Raw genomic sequence first — 20739 nt, 5'->3', positions numbered from 1 at the left:
CAACATTGTTTCCTTGTTGACAATGTTGTATTTCATTCTGTAATTTGCTTTTGGATGTTTTGAACCTGTTATGGTCACCCACAAAGCGCCTGCAAGGATAAAGGTGGTATTTTTGAGTCAGCCCCTCTGTGAGGGGGAAGGCAAGCTGTAATTAGGTGTGTGCTTAATGGGTTGCATGTTCGCCTCGGCCCTCCTTATTACGATCTGGTTCATCAGCGGTGTGCACCCTGGGTTAGGGGTCAGTGGCGTTCTAGTGCATGTTGCGCTGTGTGTGCCTGGAAACCAAGACTTGAAGCATCACCTGTTTGTATGAGACCTACAATTGTGTCACAAGTCATCTTTGTTTTGGGTTGGAGTGAGGTGGTCGATCTTGTGTCTTAATGAGACATATATCACATTGTAAGTGTTCTTGATATTGGGGCGGGAAATCTTATGTTCTGTTCTATTTGTTTCTCCAGGTGGTATTTTCCTGAAGTGGATCGGCACTACTTGCCGGCATTCCTGCGGGATATAGGTAAGTAAATGATATCAGGTGCCTCTATTGTTGCCCTTGGAATACTGAACCAGGTGGATAACTTCTTGAAAGTGCATTGTTTCAAACTATGGCACCTGCATGGTAAATCGTTGGGAGTTGTTTGTTTTTGTTGTTGGTGGTGTTTTTAGGGTTAAACACACTACTTAGACGCACGTATGTGAAGGTTGTAAACAAGCCTGTAAAGTTTCATAACCCATGTTCAGTTGAACGCTGTGGCAGCCAGGCTGGCTTCGCATTTGCCTTCTTCTGTTCTCGAATCACCCCTGAGCACGTTAGAGAGCTCCTTATAAGGGGAAACCTTAGATTGCCTTCTCTTTGGAGCTCTCAAGGAAGTAGAGATGGCCGGGTCCAAGGACCAGTTCCGGAGACCCAATTTTATGATGTACTGACGGCTCGGCTGAAGACTTGGCTGCCTGATAGTGGAAAGCAATTGGCCAATAGATGATTTATTATGACCCCTACAGGCTTCGACTTACAAAGGGTACTTTTGGAAAGTGTCCGTAACTGTGATGGTGGGTGAGCGATCACCTACAATATGCATTCAGAAAAAACAAAGCATTGGAACATGAAATAATTGTCCCTCGACACTTGCGTCCCACTCTGCTTCTCAGAAGAAAGACCTGGCCAGTGCCACCTTCCTTCAGTACGGACTCAGGTGTTCTCCCTCGCTGTCATTGAGCGGATGCCGACTCATAGCGACCTCTAGGGCAGGATAAAACTGCCCCTGTAGATTTCCGAGCCAGTCACTCTTTACAGGAGAAGAAAACCGCCTCTTTCTCCCTTGGACCCTAGGGCTGTGTTCGAAGCATAAGGATGCGACTTAGACAGGGAATTCAATAGGTAGTACTGATTTAGCATCGACTGACACTCTCCTGGTGGGTCCACCACGTGTCAGAGGTTCTTCACTAGCTCATTTGTAGGAAGGCGATCTTGTTAGCCTAGAGATGCCGAGGCAGAAAAAATGGCTCTTGCTTTATGAATCGAACTGTGGACTTCTAACTTGTTCTAACAGTTGCTGCAACTTGGGTTAAGGTAGGGAGTTTGGTTCCTTTTGTGATGGGAACTGCAAACACTTAGGAGTCATGGACTGAATGGAGCCAATTTCCTTCTCCTAGGCAAGCCAAGGCTGGCCTGAGATATTCAGGCACCCTGAGCAGGCGCCTAAAACGGACCCCTTTGCAAACCAATTATCTTTAAATGTTTGTTTACTATGCATTTAGTGGGAGTGGGAGAAACTGGTTTTCTCTGAATAAAGGTTATTGATTAAAAATATAAAAATACTACTTAAAATGTTTTTTAAAATTACAGTATAATAAATACCTTTTTCTGTATCCTGAAAGCAAGGGAATTATGACGTGTGATTTTTTAATTGAATCGGATATTTATGAAAACTCATATAGCATTTGATAACAGTAATAAGTCATGCGTGCAAAACCCCCAGCTACTCTGCAAGAGAAAGGTGAGGTCATCCACTTCCATGAAGATTGACAGCCTTGGAAACCCTCCGCTCGGGCAGTTCTCCCTGTCCTGTAAGGTCACTGAGTCTGAAGCTACTGACAGCAGTAGGTGGCGGGTTATTGTGTATGATTCAGTCCCATAATTTCAGGTGCCTGGGAGAGCAGCCCTGGTAGTGTAGTAGTTAGGAGTTGGACTGCTAACCGAAGTTCAAAACCACCAGCTGCTTCCCTTCCCCTAAGTCTCAGAAACCCACAGGGGCGGTTCAATCCTGTCCTATAGGGTCACCATGAGGCAGAATTGATTAGAAGGCAATGAGTTGGGTTTGGGTTTGGGTTTGGGTTCGGGTTCGTCAGGTGGTTAGTGGGGCTGGGAGGGAGCCTAGTTTTGCTCATGCTATGGTAGGAGTGAAAACATTCTCCAGAGAGACCGGTCTGTGCTCCTGAGTGTCGTGAGTTCATCTCCTTGAGTGGAGACAGGACTGGGTGTCATTGGTCCATTGTGTGAGGATGTGTACGTGGGGACCCTGGCTCTGAGGCCCCTGTTTTCCGATGTAGTGCAGTGAAGGCTTTGTCATCCAGGCTTGCTGCCAGGTGGATCTGGTAAATCCAGCTCTAGAGAAAAGCCAATTCCTTCCTGCTTCTACCGAAGTGGTCTCCTTTGAAACTCTCCCCTCCAAACATCCAGCCAGATAAGCTAATCCCCTTTGGTGTTTTGCTTCGTTCTCACGGTTCTTTTTAGGTTGCAAATCCATCCCACTCGAATACAATGAAATTTGACTGAGTCACATAGGCACAATCCTTTGGAATGAACGCCATCCAATCATGGGGAATCCGGATTCTGTTACATACTGTCACCAGCCTGTTTTAGCAGCCTTGTGGATGATTTCTCTTCAGTAGGGAGAGATGCTTGATGCTTGGGAAGTGCCTGATTCTAGGTGTCAGGCAGTCTTTGGTAAAGGTTCTTCTTCTGCCGGGCACAGATCTGGGTTGGCATCCCAACTGTGTTGTGTTGCAGTTGGCTGTGTGATGAGTTAAAAGCATTCCTTTAACTAGTAGAACTATCATTTCTTTGCTTGTGGGTAATATTTGCCTTCCATGGTGATTTGGAAGACGGAATGAGGAAGAAAAACAACACCAAAGGAAATGTGTGTGGTATGGAACCCCAAACTCAAGTCCAAACTCATTACCATGCAGCCAATTCTTTCTTACCCAATGCAAACTTATAGACTGGGGGCGGGGGTGGGGAGACGGGGCTTCCCACCACCGTAAAGAGTTACAGTCTCAGAAACCCATAGTGACAGTTCTACCTGTCCTGTAGGTTCCCTATAAGTTGGCATGGACTTCATGGTAGCAAATTGGAGGACGCGGGAAGAACTGCCCTTGTGGGTTTCCAAGATTGTACTCTTTAAAGGAGTAGTCGAAATCCTTGACTTTCTCCTGGGGAGCTGCTGGTGGTTTTGAACAGTTGCCCTTGAAGTTAGCAACCCAGTATGTAACCACTACACCACTAGGGTTCCCCTTACTTGGCTCCCTGACACAGAGTATCTTGGGAAGAGCACTGGATGGTAGAGTCTTAACACATTTGTCTTGTATTTGTCCGAAGATATTAAACCACTCTTGGCTCTCGTTGGTGAAGATGTGATGTGCCCTGTTTTCCCTGCCTGTTCTGTGAAAGTGCTTTACCGAAATCTGTGCTTAGTCCAAGGGGCTGTTGACTCACTCTTTGCCACCGAGTCCGACCTGTGAATCAGAGCTCCACCTATTGTAATGAGACTTATGGCCATCATCAAGTTGTGAACACCCTTCTGGCTCCCACAGGATCGCTGTGAGATCGGATGATTCACTGTCTGTTTAGTGGGGACTGTGTCACTAGCACCTAGCCAGTCTCAATAAATAAAAATTTCAGTATCTCTTGAGTTTGAACCTGACTTCTCAGCTGTAGTAGTTTGGACCAGGGAAGATTAAGTTTTTTCTCTGAGTAAAAGGAGAATGACCGTGCCCTGCAAGGTAGAACTCCCTCATCAGAAAAGGACCGAATTCGGATTAGTCACTTCGGGTCTTCATGAGTCAACTGAGAAGCCGTGCTTTCCCCATCTGGGAGAGAACTTACAAGAACTGATAGGATGCGCAAAGTGAATCTCTGGACCTACATTGTCCATAATAGTAGCCATATACATACGTCTGGGGCGATTGAAGATTTGAAATACAATACACAGAGGCACGAAAATTTAAATTGAATTGTATTTTATTAACTTAAGATTTAAAACTTAAATATGTAACACACATGGCTCATTTATCTTCTCTCGTGAACATTCTGTTACTCTAGAAGATTCTAGAAAGAACGAGATATTTTCTAACATAGTAAGTAAAATACTTTCCTCCCGATCATTTATGAAGAATGGACTAGGTAAGGTTTTTTTCCCCTTTCATTTTTAAATGATTTTTATCTACAGTCCACCCATTAACAAGTTTGAAGGGATTTTGGAAAAGCATTTAAAATCAGAATGCAAACAGGACGCCTACTAGATGTGTTGGCAGAGCCTTATGTAATCTAGCAAGGCTTCGTTTGATCGTCTTTCTCTGTTGGCTGTTCCTGTCAGACTGTCTATGAAGTAGCCTCGGGGAATGATAGCATGTCACAGATTCTCGCAGCACACGACCCCATCAGGCTGCAGTGTCATTGATTGGTTGAGCTCTAGCCCTACCCTTGTCCAGGAGCGTCTCCAGTTGCCATCAGCCCTAACCGTCACGGTTTCCAAGGCTGTAAATCTTTGCAGGAGTAGACCACCTTGTCTTCCTCCTGAAGAGCAGGGGGCGGATTCAATAACTGTTGTCCTTTCAGCTACCTGAAGACATGCCCATGGTCCTTAGGTAGAAACAGGAGATTAAAGGAGTCGAGATGAGTAACTATGTGCTGGGAGGTCACGGAGGATAGCTCCCATCTCGACAGTAAAATATGTGTGTGCTTTGTATATGTGTGTTTCCCCTACGGGGAAGTCGTAGGACATTTCCTTTAGTGTTCCGCTCTATCTTTTCTCCTTGCCAAGCCACCTCAATCCTGCTCACCCGCTAGAGACGGCCACTGGAGCCCAGGTGGCTCAAGGTGTAAGGACTTGGCTGCTAACAGAAAGGTGGGCAGTTTGAAACCACCAGCACTCCTGGGGAGAAGAAACATGACAATCTGCCCTGTGAAGATTCAGCCTAAGAAACCTGATGGGGTCGTTCTGCTCTGGCCTATCGGGTCGCTATGAGTTGAGATGACTCACAGCAAATAATAGCACGGGTGTGCCAAGATCTTGCCCCCTTAAAGACCCTATCTGCTCTTTGAAACTTGGTCATGACTTCCTAACTGAAACCAACTTCTGGATGAAATGTTGATTTAATCTGCTTTCCTTGCATTGATGCTAGGCACCATCGTATTAAATTCTCATTAAATCCTCTGGCGTGGGTACAAATATGGATCTCTTCCGTCAGTTGGCCAAGTAGCTGTCTTCCAGGTCTCTTGGCACAGGCCTCCAGTGTTCTCTCGGGTTGGTGAAACCTTTCACTTGCTGGGCCCTCCATTCCGCCAGCCTAGTTTGGGGCAATGCCCCCAGTGCAGCTTGGACTTATTCTTTCAGGACCATTGGTTCTTACCCTTGAAACGGTTGGGTGCCAACTAGTTCTTTCCTTTTGATGGATTTAATCACAAACGACCCTTTTTGTCATCTTTTTCCTCTAGAGGGAAACCCAGGGCTGTGCTCTTATCATGGGGACCCTCTGATCCTACCACCCACCCCTGGCACCAGCTTCCCCTCTGAGACACGGGCTAGCCAGTCGCCACCAGCCAGGCAGCCCAGTCCACAAAGCTGAGCTGGCCCCCGTCTCTGTCTCTCAGGCTGTTCTTCCAGAAGAGTGTCTGTGACAAAGTCTTAACACGACTTGGCAAGCTCAAGTGGACTTAGAAATGTACATGGTTTTGAGCCAAACGATTCCATATAAACAGCCAAGTGACGTTGGGAAATGAACACTTCCTGTCATTAACTCACAACTTGGGCCATCTTTTTCTTGTAATGAGAGCAAGTGTGTTGGAAACTCCAGCTTGGAGCTTCAGTGTGACTCATCTGAAAGAACTGGTTAGTCTCCTTTTGCATCACCACCTCGTTCTCTTGCTTCACTCTCAAACTACATCCATGATTCCGTTGACGCCCGATGCATCTTCTCCTAACATTCAGAATGACTCGGCATTGGAAAAACATGGTCAGCCTAGGATGGTAGTCAGTGCATTCAAGGACCTGCCATTCTTGTTCATGATCAAGGGAGCCAGGTTAGTGGTCACAGCTGTCACCGTTAAATCTAGCCATCCAGAGCCTCACCTGCATGTCTGTAAGAGGGTAGTTGTAGAGAAAGTCTTGGGGAAAGACCCAAGGGGGTTATACAAGCTGCTGTGATAGCCCATGTTTCATGCTTGCTTATTTATATCAAGGAGCTCTCGTGGAGTAGTGGGTTACACGTTGTACTGCTAACTGAAAGGTCAACAGTTTAAAGCCACCAGCCACTTTGCAGGAGAAAGATGAAACGGTTTCTGCTCCTACAAAGATTTACAGTCTTGGAAACCCACAGGGGCAGTTCTACTCTGTCCTGTAGGGTTGCTATGAGTTGGAATTGACTCCAGAGCAAGGCATTTGGAGCTATTGTTTGGTGGGCGGAGTAGGGAGGGGGGTTTACATCATTGGCACACCAAACAAAGGTGACTCTTCACCTATCTGTGTTCACATTTCAGTCTTCTCCAGTGCTTCGTTCCTGGATCCAAGTAATAGACCTTATGTACTTATTATTCAGCTGGCCTAGAATTGCCAGAAGATGCTCATAAGTGTTTCGTTCATATCAAACTTATCCTTGTTCATACAGAAAAGTATAAGCATGCAGGGTGAAAAAAGCCAGTCCCCTTAGGCTTCACCATTGTTAATCAAGGGGGCATGTTCCTGAGAGTCTCTCTTTTTGTGCCTTCATTAATTGACATAGTTCTCTGTATACAACTGTATAATCATTTTTCTATTTAATATTATAAGTGCTTTTGCATATCTCCATAATTACATATTCAATCTCAAATGATTTTAAAACTACCTTCTATATTCTAATATTTGGGTTGATTATTTGCATGTTAATTTTTAATGTGTTACATTTAAAAAATCATTTTATTTGGAGCTCTTACAGATATTATAACAATCCATAATTCAGTTAGATCAAGCATAATTATACAATTGCTGCCACCATCAGTTTCAAAACATTTTCTTTCTTCTTAAACTCTTTGATAATCAGTTCCCCTTTATCCCCTCCTTCTCCCAGGAACCCTAATTATATTATATATGATATTTATTTATTTGTTTTACGTATCTTACACCATCAAGTGTATCCATACACCTACAATTATGTTATTTGTTCCCCTTGAGTAGGGTTAAACAGTCATCCTTGCTATGGTACCTCCCCACTTCATCCCTTCCGGTACCGTCAGGGAATCATTACTCTGGTTACTATTGTTGCAGAGTTGACTTATGTTGCATTTTATGCACTGAAACGATCTTAATTATACAAATGAACATACACAGGTCTAACAAGATTAGTGAGGTAAAACTAAGGCCGTAATAGTACGGGGAAGATATATTAAAGAGCTAGAAGCCAGTTATGTGTTTCATCAGTGCTATTCTGCACCTGGATAGATCATCCCTTCCATGTGGCCCCTCTGTGAGAGGCTGTCCAATGATCTTGTAGGTGGCTTTTGAGTCTCCACTTTGTTTACATGTTAAATTTTAACTTTGACTATCCCTTTATGTATATTTGTTCAGTCTTTAGTTTGTTTGTTAGTCACATTAGCAGTATGAATGCTTGTTTTGTAACACCCTAATCAGAATGAGTTGCCACATTATTACATTTTTTTCTCAATTTTGGAAGTGAGAATGATAACTTATTTTACATTTTAGGATGATTACTGCTGAGGTTGAATGTCTTTCATACAGAGAAGAGTCATTTGATGTTTTCCTTTTGTGACTTGTCGCTTCATGCCCTTCCTCTTGGGTGGGAACGGTGACATTTATGACTGCCATTTTCCTCAATTCAAAACTTACTGCATGCGGCCAATTCCGATTCATAGTGACCCCACAGAACAGAGCACAAGTACCCCCGTGGGTTCCCAAGACTGTCACTCATCACAGGAATTTAAAAAGACCCAACTTCATCTTTCTCCTGCCCTGAAACTGGTGGTTTCGAACTGCTGACATAGCCCACTATGGCACCATGGCACCTAGAGGGGGCAGTGGGCTGGTGGGCCATTTTTCTAGGAAGTTTTCTTGGGGTGCAGAGCTTCACATGTACTCTCTGCTCAGTAATTGTGGACTGCATATGAAATGATCCTGCGATTGAAGGGAAGACAGGTGCGGAAATATCAAGCAGAGCGCCCGTGCGAACTCCAATCTGACCTGTTGGCTGCAGTTGTCAGCCTCTGGAAAGGCAGCCCCTCCCAGTCAGCACCCCATGCCCCTCACCTGTGCAGCCCGGGCATTGCCCGGGCATTGCCCTCCAGCTCTCCGGTCCTACCAGGTAGGATTTCTCTGGAAAGAACACTGATCATAATAAATGCTCATCATAAATAATGGCTCGTCATAAATGAGTCACTGTCTACCTGAGAAGTAATTCTTACTGATTTTTAATCCCCTACCTATTTCTCCTCAGGCCATTGGGCTAAAGGCTCTTCCGTTGTTTCCACCTTAATTGTTGTTCCCTGGTAATCCCTGGCTCCCTTCTCTCTTTCAACTCTTGCTTTCTCCGGTTTGTCCAGCCCACACCATGACGGCAGCTGCCACTCTTAAGCCATATCTCTCCATAGCAAGGCTGCCCCCCAGGCTGCAGACCCACACTGCCAACTAACTGCCTCCTGGGCATCAGTCTCCAGTGTTCCACTGGCACAGCCAATGAACCGTGTCCCCGACTGGCCCTGCGGATTAGATTCCCTCACCTCTAAAATGACCACCCTGGCTGGCATTCTGGACTCCCTCTTCTCTCCTTAGCCTTTTGCACAAATCCTCTCAGTTCCACCTCCTCAATTGCTGTTCCTTCATCTTCATCCCTGGGGCCACTACCTGAGCCCAAGCGTTGCTTTGCGACCAATCAGTCAGTATGAGGAATGCAGTTTCACAATTAGCTAATTTTTTGAAGAAATGGGATAAGTAGGTGCTTGCACACAGTGGAATCGTACTCACCGCTCCCAACGATGAAACCATGAAGCCCCCCATGGTATGGATGGGCCTGGAGAACATTATGCTGAGTGAAATCGATTTGTCACAGAAGGACAAATCTTGGACGAGACCACTATTATAAACAATAGGAAAATAAAACTTTCATACCAAAGAGTGGAGGGGGTGGGGTGGGCACAGAGGACAAGGGAGGGAAGCCAGGCAGTAGGCAGGAGGGTGACCGATATTAACTTGCGTGCAGGGGAAGTTAGGAACCCACACGAGGGAGATGTAAAATCAAAAGAGGATATGGTAAGCTATTTGGGAGTTTTAATAAGTCCTTTAAACTGTTGAAAACAAAATTGATGATCTGAAATGTGAAACTCCCACCTGATACAAAATTTAAAATCATTTTTAAAAAAGGAAGAAAATGGATAAATTACATTCCTCTCAAGTAAAAATATACATTGTGCCTAGGGAAAAAGGTAGGCTCTTGTGATGGAATCAATTGATTCGTTTAAGGAATAATCCTTGTCCATTAATCTGCCTTTTGTAGCAACTTGGATTTGTTTTGGGTGTGCAGTGTATTACAAATTGGGCTACTAACCACAAGGTCAGCAGTTCCAACCCACCAGCTGCTCCGTAAGAGAAAGCTGAGTCTCTCTGCTCCCGTAAAGAATTATAACCTTGGAGACCCACAGGAGCAGTTCTACTTTGCCCTGTAAGGTTACTGTGGGTCGGCATCGACTCAGTGGCAGTGAATTTGGTTTTGGACTTTACTTGCTGGACTGCCAGCAAAGTCCACCTTGAATAATCTAATGTGCCTTAATCAAATGGGGTCTCCTGACAATGCTTTCCAGTTTAAAGGGGTTTTGATTTGACATTTTTGTGCCCCTATTGGGTCTTAACTGTTCTCATTCTATACGCTTTTTTTGGTAATATTGAAATTATACTTCATTAGGAAAAAATTTTTCAACTTACCTCCCAGAGAACTCAGGACAAGAAGTAAAAATATTTTCATAAGATTCTTTGAGGAAGTGAAATGAATAGTTTTGAGAATGAAAACATAGCGAATTGTCTCCTCGGGACGGGCAGACTTTATTAGCTAGCAAAATATTCTTCCCTGGGGGTACGTTTCTTCAGGGGCTGTTGGACTTACGGTGTTGAGAAGAATGAGAGCAAATGGAATAGCCTGGAAGTTGGAAAGAATCACTGAAACTCAAGCAACTCTCCAAAGACATCACACATACGAATTCCTAGAGGTTGAAGACAGGGCAGTTCCCTTCCTGAGACGCTCGGCCGTATTACGGAAATGGCATGGGAAGGACTTTGTGTAGTGGGTTACCTGCTCTTAACATGAGGTGGTCCTGGGGTCTGCCTCCCCTTTTCTGTGTCAGTTTGTGTTCGTGTCGATACCAGTTTGAGTTCCTCTAAAGTCAACCCTGAAGCACCGATTCCAGCACATGAGGACGGCTTCGTGGGGAATCGCGGGCTCTTCTGCAGAACCGAATGAAACACTGCCTGGCCCCGCTCTGCCTTCACGGCTGTCATGCTGTTGGTATGTCAGAGTCCAGTGTTGCAGCCTTTGTGCGGTTCCTCCGCGCTCGTCGTCCAGCACTGCGTTGGACACAGTAAATGCCCGTTCTCCCCAGTCTGCCTCAGAAAGCTTAGGGAGTTCTGCTGACACCTGGCCCCTGCCAGCATGTGATTTACTGGTGGCATCGAATCTAGCATCCCAGCACCAGAGAAGATACCGCATTGTGACAGTCTGCCAGATGAACCCTGGGTTTAAGGTATAAGGACGTGTAACCGGGAAGAGAGAAAGTGAAGAAGGGTATGTTACTGAGCGATGGATCCCTGGTACTCCGTGTCTGGTGGACTCTTGGCAATACCCTTAATGGTGGAGGATCTGAGCCTCCAGACAACTGGGATGTAGCTCCTCCAACACATATCTCTCAGTACCTGAGGCTGCTGTTGAGGCCAGCACTCAAGGCCTACCTTTTGCTTGGACCAAAAGAGAGGCCTCAGACGAGAAGGCCTTGTTGGGAGGGGACAGTGGAGTGTCGGGCAGGTTCCTGGGGTGGCACACCCTGCCGTAGGAACAAATGCTGATAACTCTTGTTGATAAATGCGATAGAGTCAACTCTGACTCACTAGGGACTGAAACAGTGCCCGGTCCTGCATCCTGCTCGCAATGGTTGCTATGTTTCAGCCCTTTGTCACAGCCATGGTGTCGATCCATCTCATTGGGGGATCTTCTACTCTTTCATTTACCTTCCACTTAGTGTCTACATAGTGTCCTTCTCAAGGGATTGGTTCCTTCTGATTTGTCCAAATATACCCAAAGTACATGAGCTAAGGTCTCTGTGGCAGTTACATAATCTGATGTCAATTTGAAAGGATTACAAGTGAAAGGGTGGAGTCTAGTCTGTCAATTGGATTATAGCCAATGAGGCCTCTGTGTGGGCATGGCCTTCTCCTGAGAATTCTGGGAAATCCGGTATTTCCTCTTTGGAGGTGGGAGACACCTCTCTCTCTCTGCTCACTCCCTCGGAGACATTGCAGCTGACAAGACACATGGAGCTACTCTAGTGCCCTGAGCTGGAGAAGCCACATGGACCTACCCTGATGTAACCAGACCTCTGAAGCCAGAGAAGCCACATAGAGACCCCTGCCGGAGCTGAGATGCTTACAATGCCACTGGATCCAAAGATCCACTGCTTCCACCCACTGGCCTGTGATCGTCCTGCATTCGGTGTCATTGCATGTGTTTCATGAGTCTGAAGAGGCCTTTATAGATTGGTATTGGATATAAGGGCTAATATCAGACTATAGGCTTGGACTTGACTGGGTTGGGATGCTTTCTTAATGTACAATGACCCTTTATATAAAACTCTCTTATACACATGAGTTTCTATGGATTTTGTTAATCTAGTCTACCTGGACTACCACATTCTCGCCATTCTCATTTCAAAGGCACATTCTAGCTGTACTTCTTTCAAAACAGATTTGCTTGTTCTTCTGAAAATGTGTGCTATATGCAATATTCTTCACTAATAGTGTAATTCAAAGGCATCGATTCCTTTTTCATTGTCCAATTTCCACATGTCTATGTGGCTATTGAAAATACCATAGCTTGTGTCGGATTGCAGTCTTAGTGAACACTCTTAAAAGACCCCTTGCAGCATATTTTCCTAGTGCCTACACAATTTAATTTCTTGATTAATGCTTTTCTCGGCTTTGATTGTGGGTCCAAGGAAAACGAGACCCTGGACACCAGGAACATTTTCTTCATGTAACTTGTTGTTGCCTATCGGTCCAGTTGTGGGGCTTTTTCCTTTATACCAAAGGCTGCATAGTCTCTGCTGCTCATCAGGGTTTGCTTCATTCCTCATCCAGTGAGCCCGAACAGTGGCAAATAGAGCAACCGGACTGCTGGGCTTCCCTAGAGGGCTGAGACCTCCTCCATACTCACCAGCCCCTAAAATCATAAATAGGTCAACAAAGGAATTATGGTATTTTCCCCAGGCACTCAGATCTAGAGGAAGAAAAAAAAAAATCTCTGAATCAGTGGTCAGCCAAGTCGGAACAGAGTCCCTTCCTTGCTTGGGGAAATTCCTTGAGAAGGAAATAAGGTAACTCCTAGTTCTATTAATAGAGTTTTAAAAGAATTGGTTTGTGCTTTGTTATTGTCATCAAAAGTCTTAATGAGACACAATAACATGGAAAACATATTCTAATAGCCTGTACACCAGTGCCACTTGGGGGGTGAGAGGAGAAGCTCTGGAAGTTCTCAGACGACAGTCATTTAGACTGTTGTGCGCTGCTGGAGAAACCAAGTGTGAGACCGGGTCCCCGTCCTAACAAAGCACTGTGACTGCCAGAAGAAGGCACAGGTCTGTCCTAGAAGAAGTACAGACAGAATGCACTCAGAGACAAGAATGAAGAGACCTCACCTCACATACTGTGGACATGTTGTCAGAAGAGACCAGTCCCTGGAGAAGGACATCGTGCTTGGTAAAGTGGAGGGGCAGCGAGAAAGAAAGGCCTTCCACAAAATGGATTGGACCCAGTGGCAGCAACAATGGGCTCAAACACAGGGACAATTGTGAGGATGACGCAGGCCTGGGCGTTGCTTTCTTCTGTGATATGTAAGGTCTCTCTGAGCTGGAACTGACTCCACAAACACCAAACCGTAACACCCCAACAGGGAAGGGACAAGCAGCAAGGTCATTACAGTGGAATAAGCAACTTAAATTGCAGGTAGGAGACTTCTTAACTTTGCCAAATTGGATCATGATCCCAAAGCTGTGACATTTGAATTGGACCTTCAAGATGTCTCCTGGTTGCTAAGAGATTAAGGAAGGCATGGCAGTCGAGGTAGAGACAAATTTGGGCAGAAGCAAGAACGTGTGAAAGTGCAGTCTTTGACCAGGAAGTATAAGGAATGGGCAGGTGGTAGTGGCCACGAGGGGAGGCCAGCTGGTCCTGGTCTTTACTGCCTCTCTCAGTAACATCACCTGGGGCTCCATTTCTGGCTGAACCCTTGCTGTTGGCACATGCCCAAGTGTTCCCACCAAACATCCTACCATTTTGGAAACAACTTTGAGGAATTCGTGTTGTGCAGTGGCTGTCTTCCAGCTCGGTCCTGGTGCTTTTGAGCACATTCTCAGGCCTCACCTGATCGTGGACTCCTTCAGTACATGGCCTGACACAGGGAGCACAGTGGTCAGTGGCAGCAGGTCTTCCCCATGTTATCTTAGCTAAGTCAGTTGTCTTTATTTACTTTGCTCCTGATGGAGCAGTTCAGAGAAAGGCACTCAACCTGGGGTCCAGGTCCTGGTGTCTGTTCTCAAGGTGAACTAAGTGCTTGAGATGAGAGGAATTTCCAGACATACCTCCAGGAACCCCAGGAGGCAGGTAAATTGGATTGCCGCCGTATCACCAAGTCATGTCCTGGCTTCAATTCCAAATGGCAAGTAAAGCTTGAACTCCATCCGTTCTTAGAAAAGCTTTCCAAGTGACTTTGCTGTAAAACTCTTCTAAGCAGTCACCTGGGCTTTTTAATTTTTTTCTTACACCAGTACACGCTGGAATCTTTTCCCCTTAGGAATTCTACTTCCTCTTTAATCATTTAAAGACTGGTTCCCCATTCTGCTCAGGATTCCCTTGCACTCCCTCCCTTGGCGTCACCAGTAGGCTGCAGTCAGGAGATGCTTAGATGCTTTCCTGATCATTTCACCACCTCCAATAAGACTTAAAGGCATTTGACACCAAAGAAAGAGACGGGTATCTTGACTCCAGTTTAGTAAATTGGCCACTGGCTGCTCTCTAGCTCCGTGAATCATTGGCCTTTAGTGAATAAACATAATAATTCATTCTAAAAAATTGTTCCAAATATACAAATGTGCTTTACACAATTGATGTATGGATGGATTGTGATAAGAGTTGTATGAGCCCCTAATAAAACGATTAAAAAAATTAGCCAGTTGCTTAGATCCTGCTACCTCTGCCTTCTCAAGTCACTCTCTCCAATGCAAATGTAAACATAAAAGTACACCTACTCACTTATTAAATATCTTGTTATTTGATGGTATATATATATGTATATATATATCCATCTACTCTGTGTAGCGATGATGTTACATCTCACAGTAATGAATGCCAAAATGTAGGGCAAGAGGAACAAGAGTTTGCAGGCTGTGAATGGTTAAGGTCACATGTCAGCTTGCCTGGCTGTGGTTCTCAGTGGTTGGGCAGTTACATAATGGTGGATTGTGGCAGTTGTATGGCCTCCATTTTGTCCTCTGTTGCCCTCCATTTTCACATAACACTGACTTTCCCATAACGTTTGGGCTTTGAAGCGTGACCGTGTTGCTGAGTACGGAGTGTGTTGGCCCTTTGCCCAGGCTTATACTTATCATCTAAAAGGTCGGCGTCTTCACCGTGTCTACGGCACAGCTCTCCAGGCACAGGGACTGTGACTGCGGTTTGGTCACCGAATTTGAGGAGACTGCTCTTGACAGTTCTTGATCTCTAATAGCCCTAGTCCTGAACTTGACTCGGCCTTCCCAACATGAATGACCACTCAACTACTGTGACCACTGTGGCCTCACGGTCACCCACGACCTTCTCCCATGCCATAACTCTTACAACATGCGAATGGACGTACCTGCCTTTGAGAAGGGATGAATTGTCTTTGAATGAGGCAGAAAATTGTAGGGGAGGGTGCAGGTTGGTGGCCAACAGGCCAGCGAGAAGTAGACACATTGCTACTCAAGGAAAGGAGCTCTTTAGTGGTCACCCGGTCCCTGTAAGAGAGTAGCCTCCAACCCCCTGTCCTGCTATTGGCGGTGCTGTTTTCATTGAACTGGGAGTTTGCAAAGTTTGTCAGCAAGTGCATCTGTACACTCCTTCGTGGGACCCAGGACTTCGGTCAATGCTCAGAAAATGTCCTCTCGGGGGAAAGAGGCGCCTCATCTGTGTGTCTGCAACACAATATAGGTGAGCGCTCTAAAGTGAACCCAGGCGACTTTAAGGGAATGTTTCCTCATGTCCAAGCGATATCTGTGACGGCCTTTATTTTTATAACCCAAGCTCAGGGCCTAGAGGCGTGGGGGTTATTTTGGACACTCTCGTGGCACTTCCGGGACACTTCATGAAACAATAAGGCAGAATACACTAAACCGGACCATTTCCTTCCCCCACACCAGGATTCATGACCAACCTTTCCAACATGGCGTCCAGAGCGTGGCCTTCCCGTGTTTCTGTTAATGTGTCTGTTAATCTTTAAACCACGAGGAAGTTGTTGGCTGGCACAAACGGTTTGCTCTAACTGAACCTGAAGCTTGGCTATTTGAAGAGAGGCCTGTCTGTCTACTGGCTTCAAGATGACAGCCAAGAGCCCTCTATGGAGCAGTTCTACCCTGTGACCCACAGGATCCCCGGACGCCATGGGCAATGGGTTTGGTTTGGAAACGAAGCTGGTGATGTGTTATCATTCTAGGACTTTAGAGACTTCAGCATTGCCAATGTGTACGGTGGCCTCCAAGGTGGGATATGGTATTCCGGGTTTGTCCCAGGATCCCTGTGGTATAAGAACCGTTTCTCAGATCCATGTTGCTCTGACACCGTTGGGGAGATCCTGACATGTGGTGCAGTCACCAGGCCATGAATTGTTTGCAGCCTTCCCATAGGGCAGCCCTACTTCCCCGCCCCTTAAATCTGGTTGGACTGATAGAGTGCATCGAAATGTTAAGGGCGTTCCAGAGTCCAGGCCTCCAGAGATCTGCCAGCATCTGCTTCCACCCTCTTGGAGCACTGCCTTTAGACCTCCATGGAGGGAGGATGAAAGGCCCTGGGAAGGAGCCTGAGGGAGCCCAGCCGACAGGCGGCCTTTGCTTCCAGACATGTGAATGAAGCCTTCTTGAACTTTCCAGCAGAGCTGAACTTCCAGCCAAACTCCAGCATGTGTGCAAACCCAGGCAAAGCAGCAGAGGAAGTACCAAGCTACCTCATGGCACAATGAGGCCATAACAAACCATTGCTGTTTTAAGCCACTGACTCTTGAGCTGGTTTGTTACCTGACAGTAGTTGCATATCCCCCAACCAACTAAACCCACTGCCACCAAGTCGATTCCAGTGCATGGTGACCCTATAAACAGTTTCTGAGCCTGGGAATCTTTTATAGGAGCAGCCAGCCTCATCTTTCTCCTGAGAAGCATCTGGTGGGTTTGAACCACTGACCTTTGGTTAGTAGTCCATTATTAACCCAAGAGCACCACTCATAAATGATAGCACCCAACAAAAACTGCGAGACAAGACAGAAAAAAAGGGGCAGGAAGGTTTATGTAATCTGTTACTCTCTGTGAGGTTTTCCTGCTTGAAAACTAAAATAAGGATTTTTCCAGAAGCCTGAGCCAAGTGAATAGTTAACAAGAGCAGGATGTGTCTGGCATGCAATTAACAGCCCTGCACAATGGTGCCTCATCACAGAAGAAGCAGGCAGCCTGGGTCATCAGGCTAACACCCCCATTCCTGCTTCCTTCCAAAGGTTAAACAGACGTTTAGCCTCCCTCCCTGCACTAGGTGCCCGGTGCCCAAGGCCTACCTGATAACCTCCTCAGAAGGGGGCTCATTCTTACAGCTTAATAATTAGACTTCAGCAGACATGGCTTCCGATATGGGCCTTATGCTCTAAGCAGCCCCCTGCCCAGCTGTGGGGATGGGAGACCATCCCAGTCCACCCCAACACAGCAGGTTTAATTCTTACTGGCTCCGAGAGAAAATCTGATGAGCAGATGTTGAAGGGGACCTCTTGCAGTCGGCCGAGGCAATGCGGAAATGTGAGAGGCCTTGGCCCAGGCCCCATGCTGGGGCCTGATTGATGAGAGCCTGGTCCTGGCAGCACTAGATCCTTGGCAAGTCCGTGTGCTGTCCTCCCGGTGCTCCCAGGCCAGGTGGGGCTGTTTCCGTGGAAGTGAAGCTCACAGACTCATTACCACAGCTGGCCGGCCTCAGCCAGAGCCACGGCAGAAACTCCCAGGCCTTAGGACGACACTGCAATCAGAGGTCGTGACAGTCATCCTAGGGCTGCGTCAGCCACCGTGAATGGGCTTCAAAGCAGCAGAAGGGACGAGGATCATGGGGGTTCAAGCGGGAAGAGACCTATTTGGTCATGGAGCCTCTTCCTCAATCAAGGCCTGATTGGTCCCGCTGGGATACCCTGGAGCGCTTGCAGAATCTGTTTCCGATGACTCAAGCTGGGAGTCTTCCAGCCCTTCCCTGGGGAGATGTAGTGGCCTTCGCTGTGGAGGAAATATTTTCCTCATGATTGCTTGGGATTTTTTTGTTGACTGGCTGTAGCCCCATCACTCCTGGCTGGTCTCCCTCAGACCACCCTGAGCAAACCCTCCTCCGCCTCGTGGATTCCCACAGTTAAATCTTGGTCCTGCTTCAGCTGACCAGCAATTAAGCAGAAGACGTAGGCCTGCTCCCTAGCCTTTCCTGAAGTCACGATGCTCTCCTGCTGCTGCTTTCCTCTGAACTTCGCTGGCCTTCTTTCTTTGGCTCTTGTTCCTGTTACGTTTCAAATGTGTGGAAACTGTGCTGGTACAGGTATCGGTGGTGGTGGTAGTTGCTGGTGAGCCAGCGCCAACTCCTGGCCACCCTGTGTACAACCACAGTGCAGTGCTGCCTGGGGCCTGGCGCCTTCCGGTCAGAGCAGACTGAGTTCCTTGCGTGGTCACCGTGCGTGCCTTCCAGTCTCAGGAGCGCATCTGCTCGTGCCGTGCAGTGCCTGTCGTGATCCGTATGGTTCTAGGGACTGGTTTGGGAAGTAGAGTACCAGGACTTTTCTTCCTAGTCTTATCTCAGGCCAGCCACTCATTCGGAAACCTGTCTGCTCGGCGAGGCCCGCCAGGTATTTGAACTATTGCTACCATTGTTTGCCGCGTCACGGCAGCACACAAGCCACCTCTGTGTGACATACTTGGCGGGTGGGGCTAGATAAGCATGATAAGGAATGTATATTCCACAGTGGGGACACTGTGTTCTTTAGACATTATTTGAAAATCCTTGTGAATTTTTGCTAGATTGGATTGCCTTGGTTGACATGGGTATAATATATATTATATATCCTAAGAAAGAAAATAAAACCCAGCCCCAAGTTGTGGCACATGGCTCCTCCAGAAGCCAGAAACGATGACATCACCCATCCTGCCAACTTGCTGGTACTGCCCCGTAATCACTGTGGTCCTCCCACGGTTCACAGGGGAACTGCTGCCCCTTCGGTGTACCATCAGCCCAACAAAGACAACAAGGGTTTGTGTGTTTGCGCCAAGCCCAGCCATGTTAGGGGCCTTTGGTCAAGGGGGGCAAGCTCGTGGCTTTGTGGGTCTCTGGCTTTGTCACCCCTATGGAGGCCAGGAGAGGAAAAGCAGGCGCACACCAGTAAAACTGCACATTGAGGCCATGCCAAGGCGACCTGCGGTGGGGACGGCGGTTGACAGAAGGCCCCTGTAGATCCGGATTCTTCTGAGCTTCTTGAGGCGATGATGGTGGTGAGGAGCACGGGGCCCCTTCTCTCCGGCCCCTCTTCTTTAACCAGGCCAGCTCCGCTTTTGTGTGTCATCTACAGAAACTGGGGGCGCTGGTCCGATTCTGTTTGATAAATAGTGTTCCGTGCTTAAAAACAAGGTTTGCAAACCACAGGTTTAGAGGACTGACTTCTAGAGAAAACAAACACAGGGAGAAACCTCTTCAGCCCGGCAACTACTGATTACATTCCTGGGATCCACAGATCAGCCCACAGGCATTTGGAAGAAGCAGAAAGCAAAGAGCTAAAATAGATGGTTCTGTGAAACTAGGCTGTCATCAGGAACCTCTTAGTCAGTCTACACAGAGTGCACAGAGCGGGCCCTCCGATGGGCAGGAGGCAAGAGGCCAATGCTGGTCATTCGTACAGGTAAGTCTGCCAAATTGAGCTTGTGAGGAAGAGCGCACGGTAGAAGCAATGCCTTTTTTATTGATGGTGTTGCATTTGCTGGGCACCATACCTGGCAAGTATCACCTAGCCTCTCGCTGCCATCGAGCTAACTCTGACTCAAATCCACCCTCAAGGACAGCATAGAACTGCCCGGTGGGTTTGCAGGACTCACTCTTTACGGGAATAGAACACTTTTTTCTCCAGCGGCATGGCTGGTTGTTTCCAATTGCTGACTTGGCAGTTAGCAGTGCCGTGGATAACCCACTGTACCACCAATGCCCAGGATGGATATAGTCCATACTTATACCCATACTCCTAGACGGGGAAACCGAGGCTCAAAGGGGCTGAGTGCTTTTTCCAAGGCTCATGAAATAATCCGTCTGGAGATAGATTCTGCTGGCTAGAGTTTATGCCCTTTCGTGCTATCTTGTCTTGCCTCTTTCTAGTAATCCCTTTTAATATTTGTCTTTGCCCTAAATGTGTTAGTCGGGGTAGACTAGAGAAACGAATTCATAGACACTCAAATGTGTATAAGAAAGAGCTCTCTATATAAGAGCAGTTGAATATTGCGAAAACATCCCAACCCAGTCCAGATCGAGTCCCTAAGTCCAATATTTGCTCATATGTCTGATACCAGTCTATAAAGTCCTCTTCAAACTCACGAAGCACAAGCAATGACGCCAAATGCGGGAAGACCACAGACCAGCGAGTGGAAAGTCTTGTGGATCCAGTGGCAGAGAAAGCATCTCAGCGCTGATGTAGGTCTCCACGTGGTTCCTCCCGCTCCAGGGCTCTGGCTGCATCAGCCTAGCTCCATCAGGCTCATTGTCAGTAATGTCTCAAAGGGAGTGAGCAAGTGTCCCACCTCCAGCGAGCTATTGATCTCCTTAGTGCCTCCAGATGAGGTCATCAGGCTATGACCCACCCTATTGACAGGCTAAACTCACAGGGGCAGTTCTACCCTGTCCTATAGGGTTGCTAGGAGTCAGAATTGACCCAGTGGCTCTTAGCTGGATCCCAGGGTCTTCCAAACTCATCAGAACCGTGCCTTCC

General features: G+C 46.9%; 1 protein-coding gene across 1 annotated transcript in view; it reads left to right on the top strand.

The window, feature by feature from the left end:
- LHFPL2 (LHFPL tetraspan subfamily member 2) overlaps positions 1–20739 on the top strand; it is a 193897-nt gene that overhangs the window by 96360 nt on the left and 76798 nt on the right. The window contains exon 2 of the mRNA XM_075541206.1: positions 459–514. The gene's annotated coding sequence lies outside the window, so the exon portion shown is untranslated. The remainder of the gene's footprint in view (positions 1–458; positions 515–20739) is intronic.

This window comes from Tenrec ecaudatus, chromosome 2, assembly GCF_050624435.1.
Source record: "Tenrec ecaudatus isolate mTenEca1 chromosome 2, mTenEca1.hap1, whole genome shotgun sequence".
Classification (NCBI taxonomy): domain Eukaryota; kingdom Metazoa; phylum Chordata; class Mammalia; order Afrosoricida; family Tenrecidae; genus Tenrec; species Tenrec ecaudatus.
The sequence above is the reverse complement of the archived record's forward strand: the minus strand, read 5'-3'. Positions and strand labels throughout refer to the sequence as shown.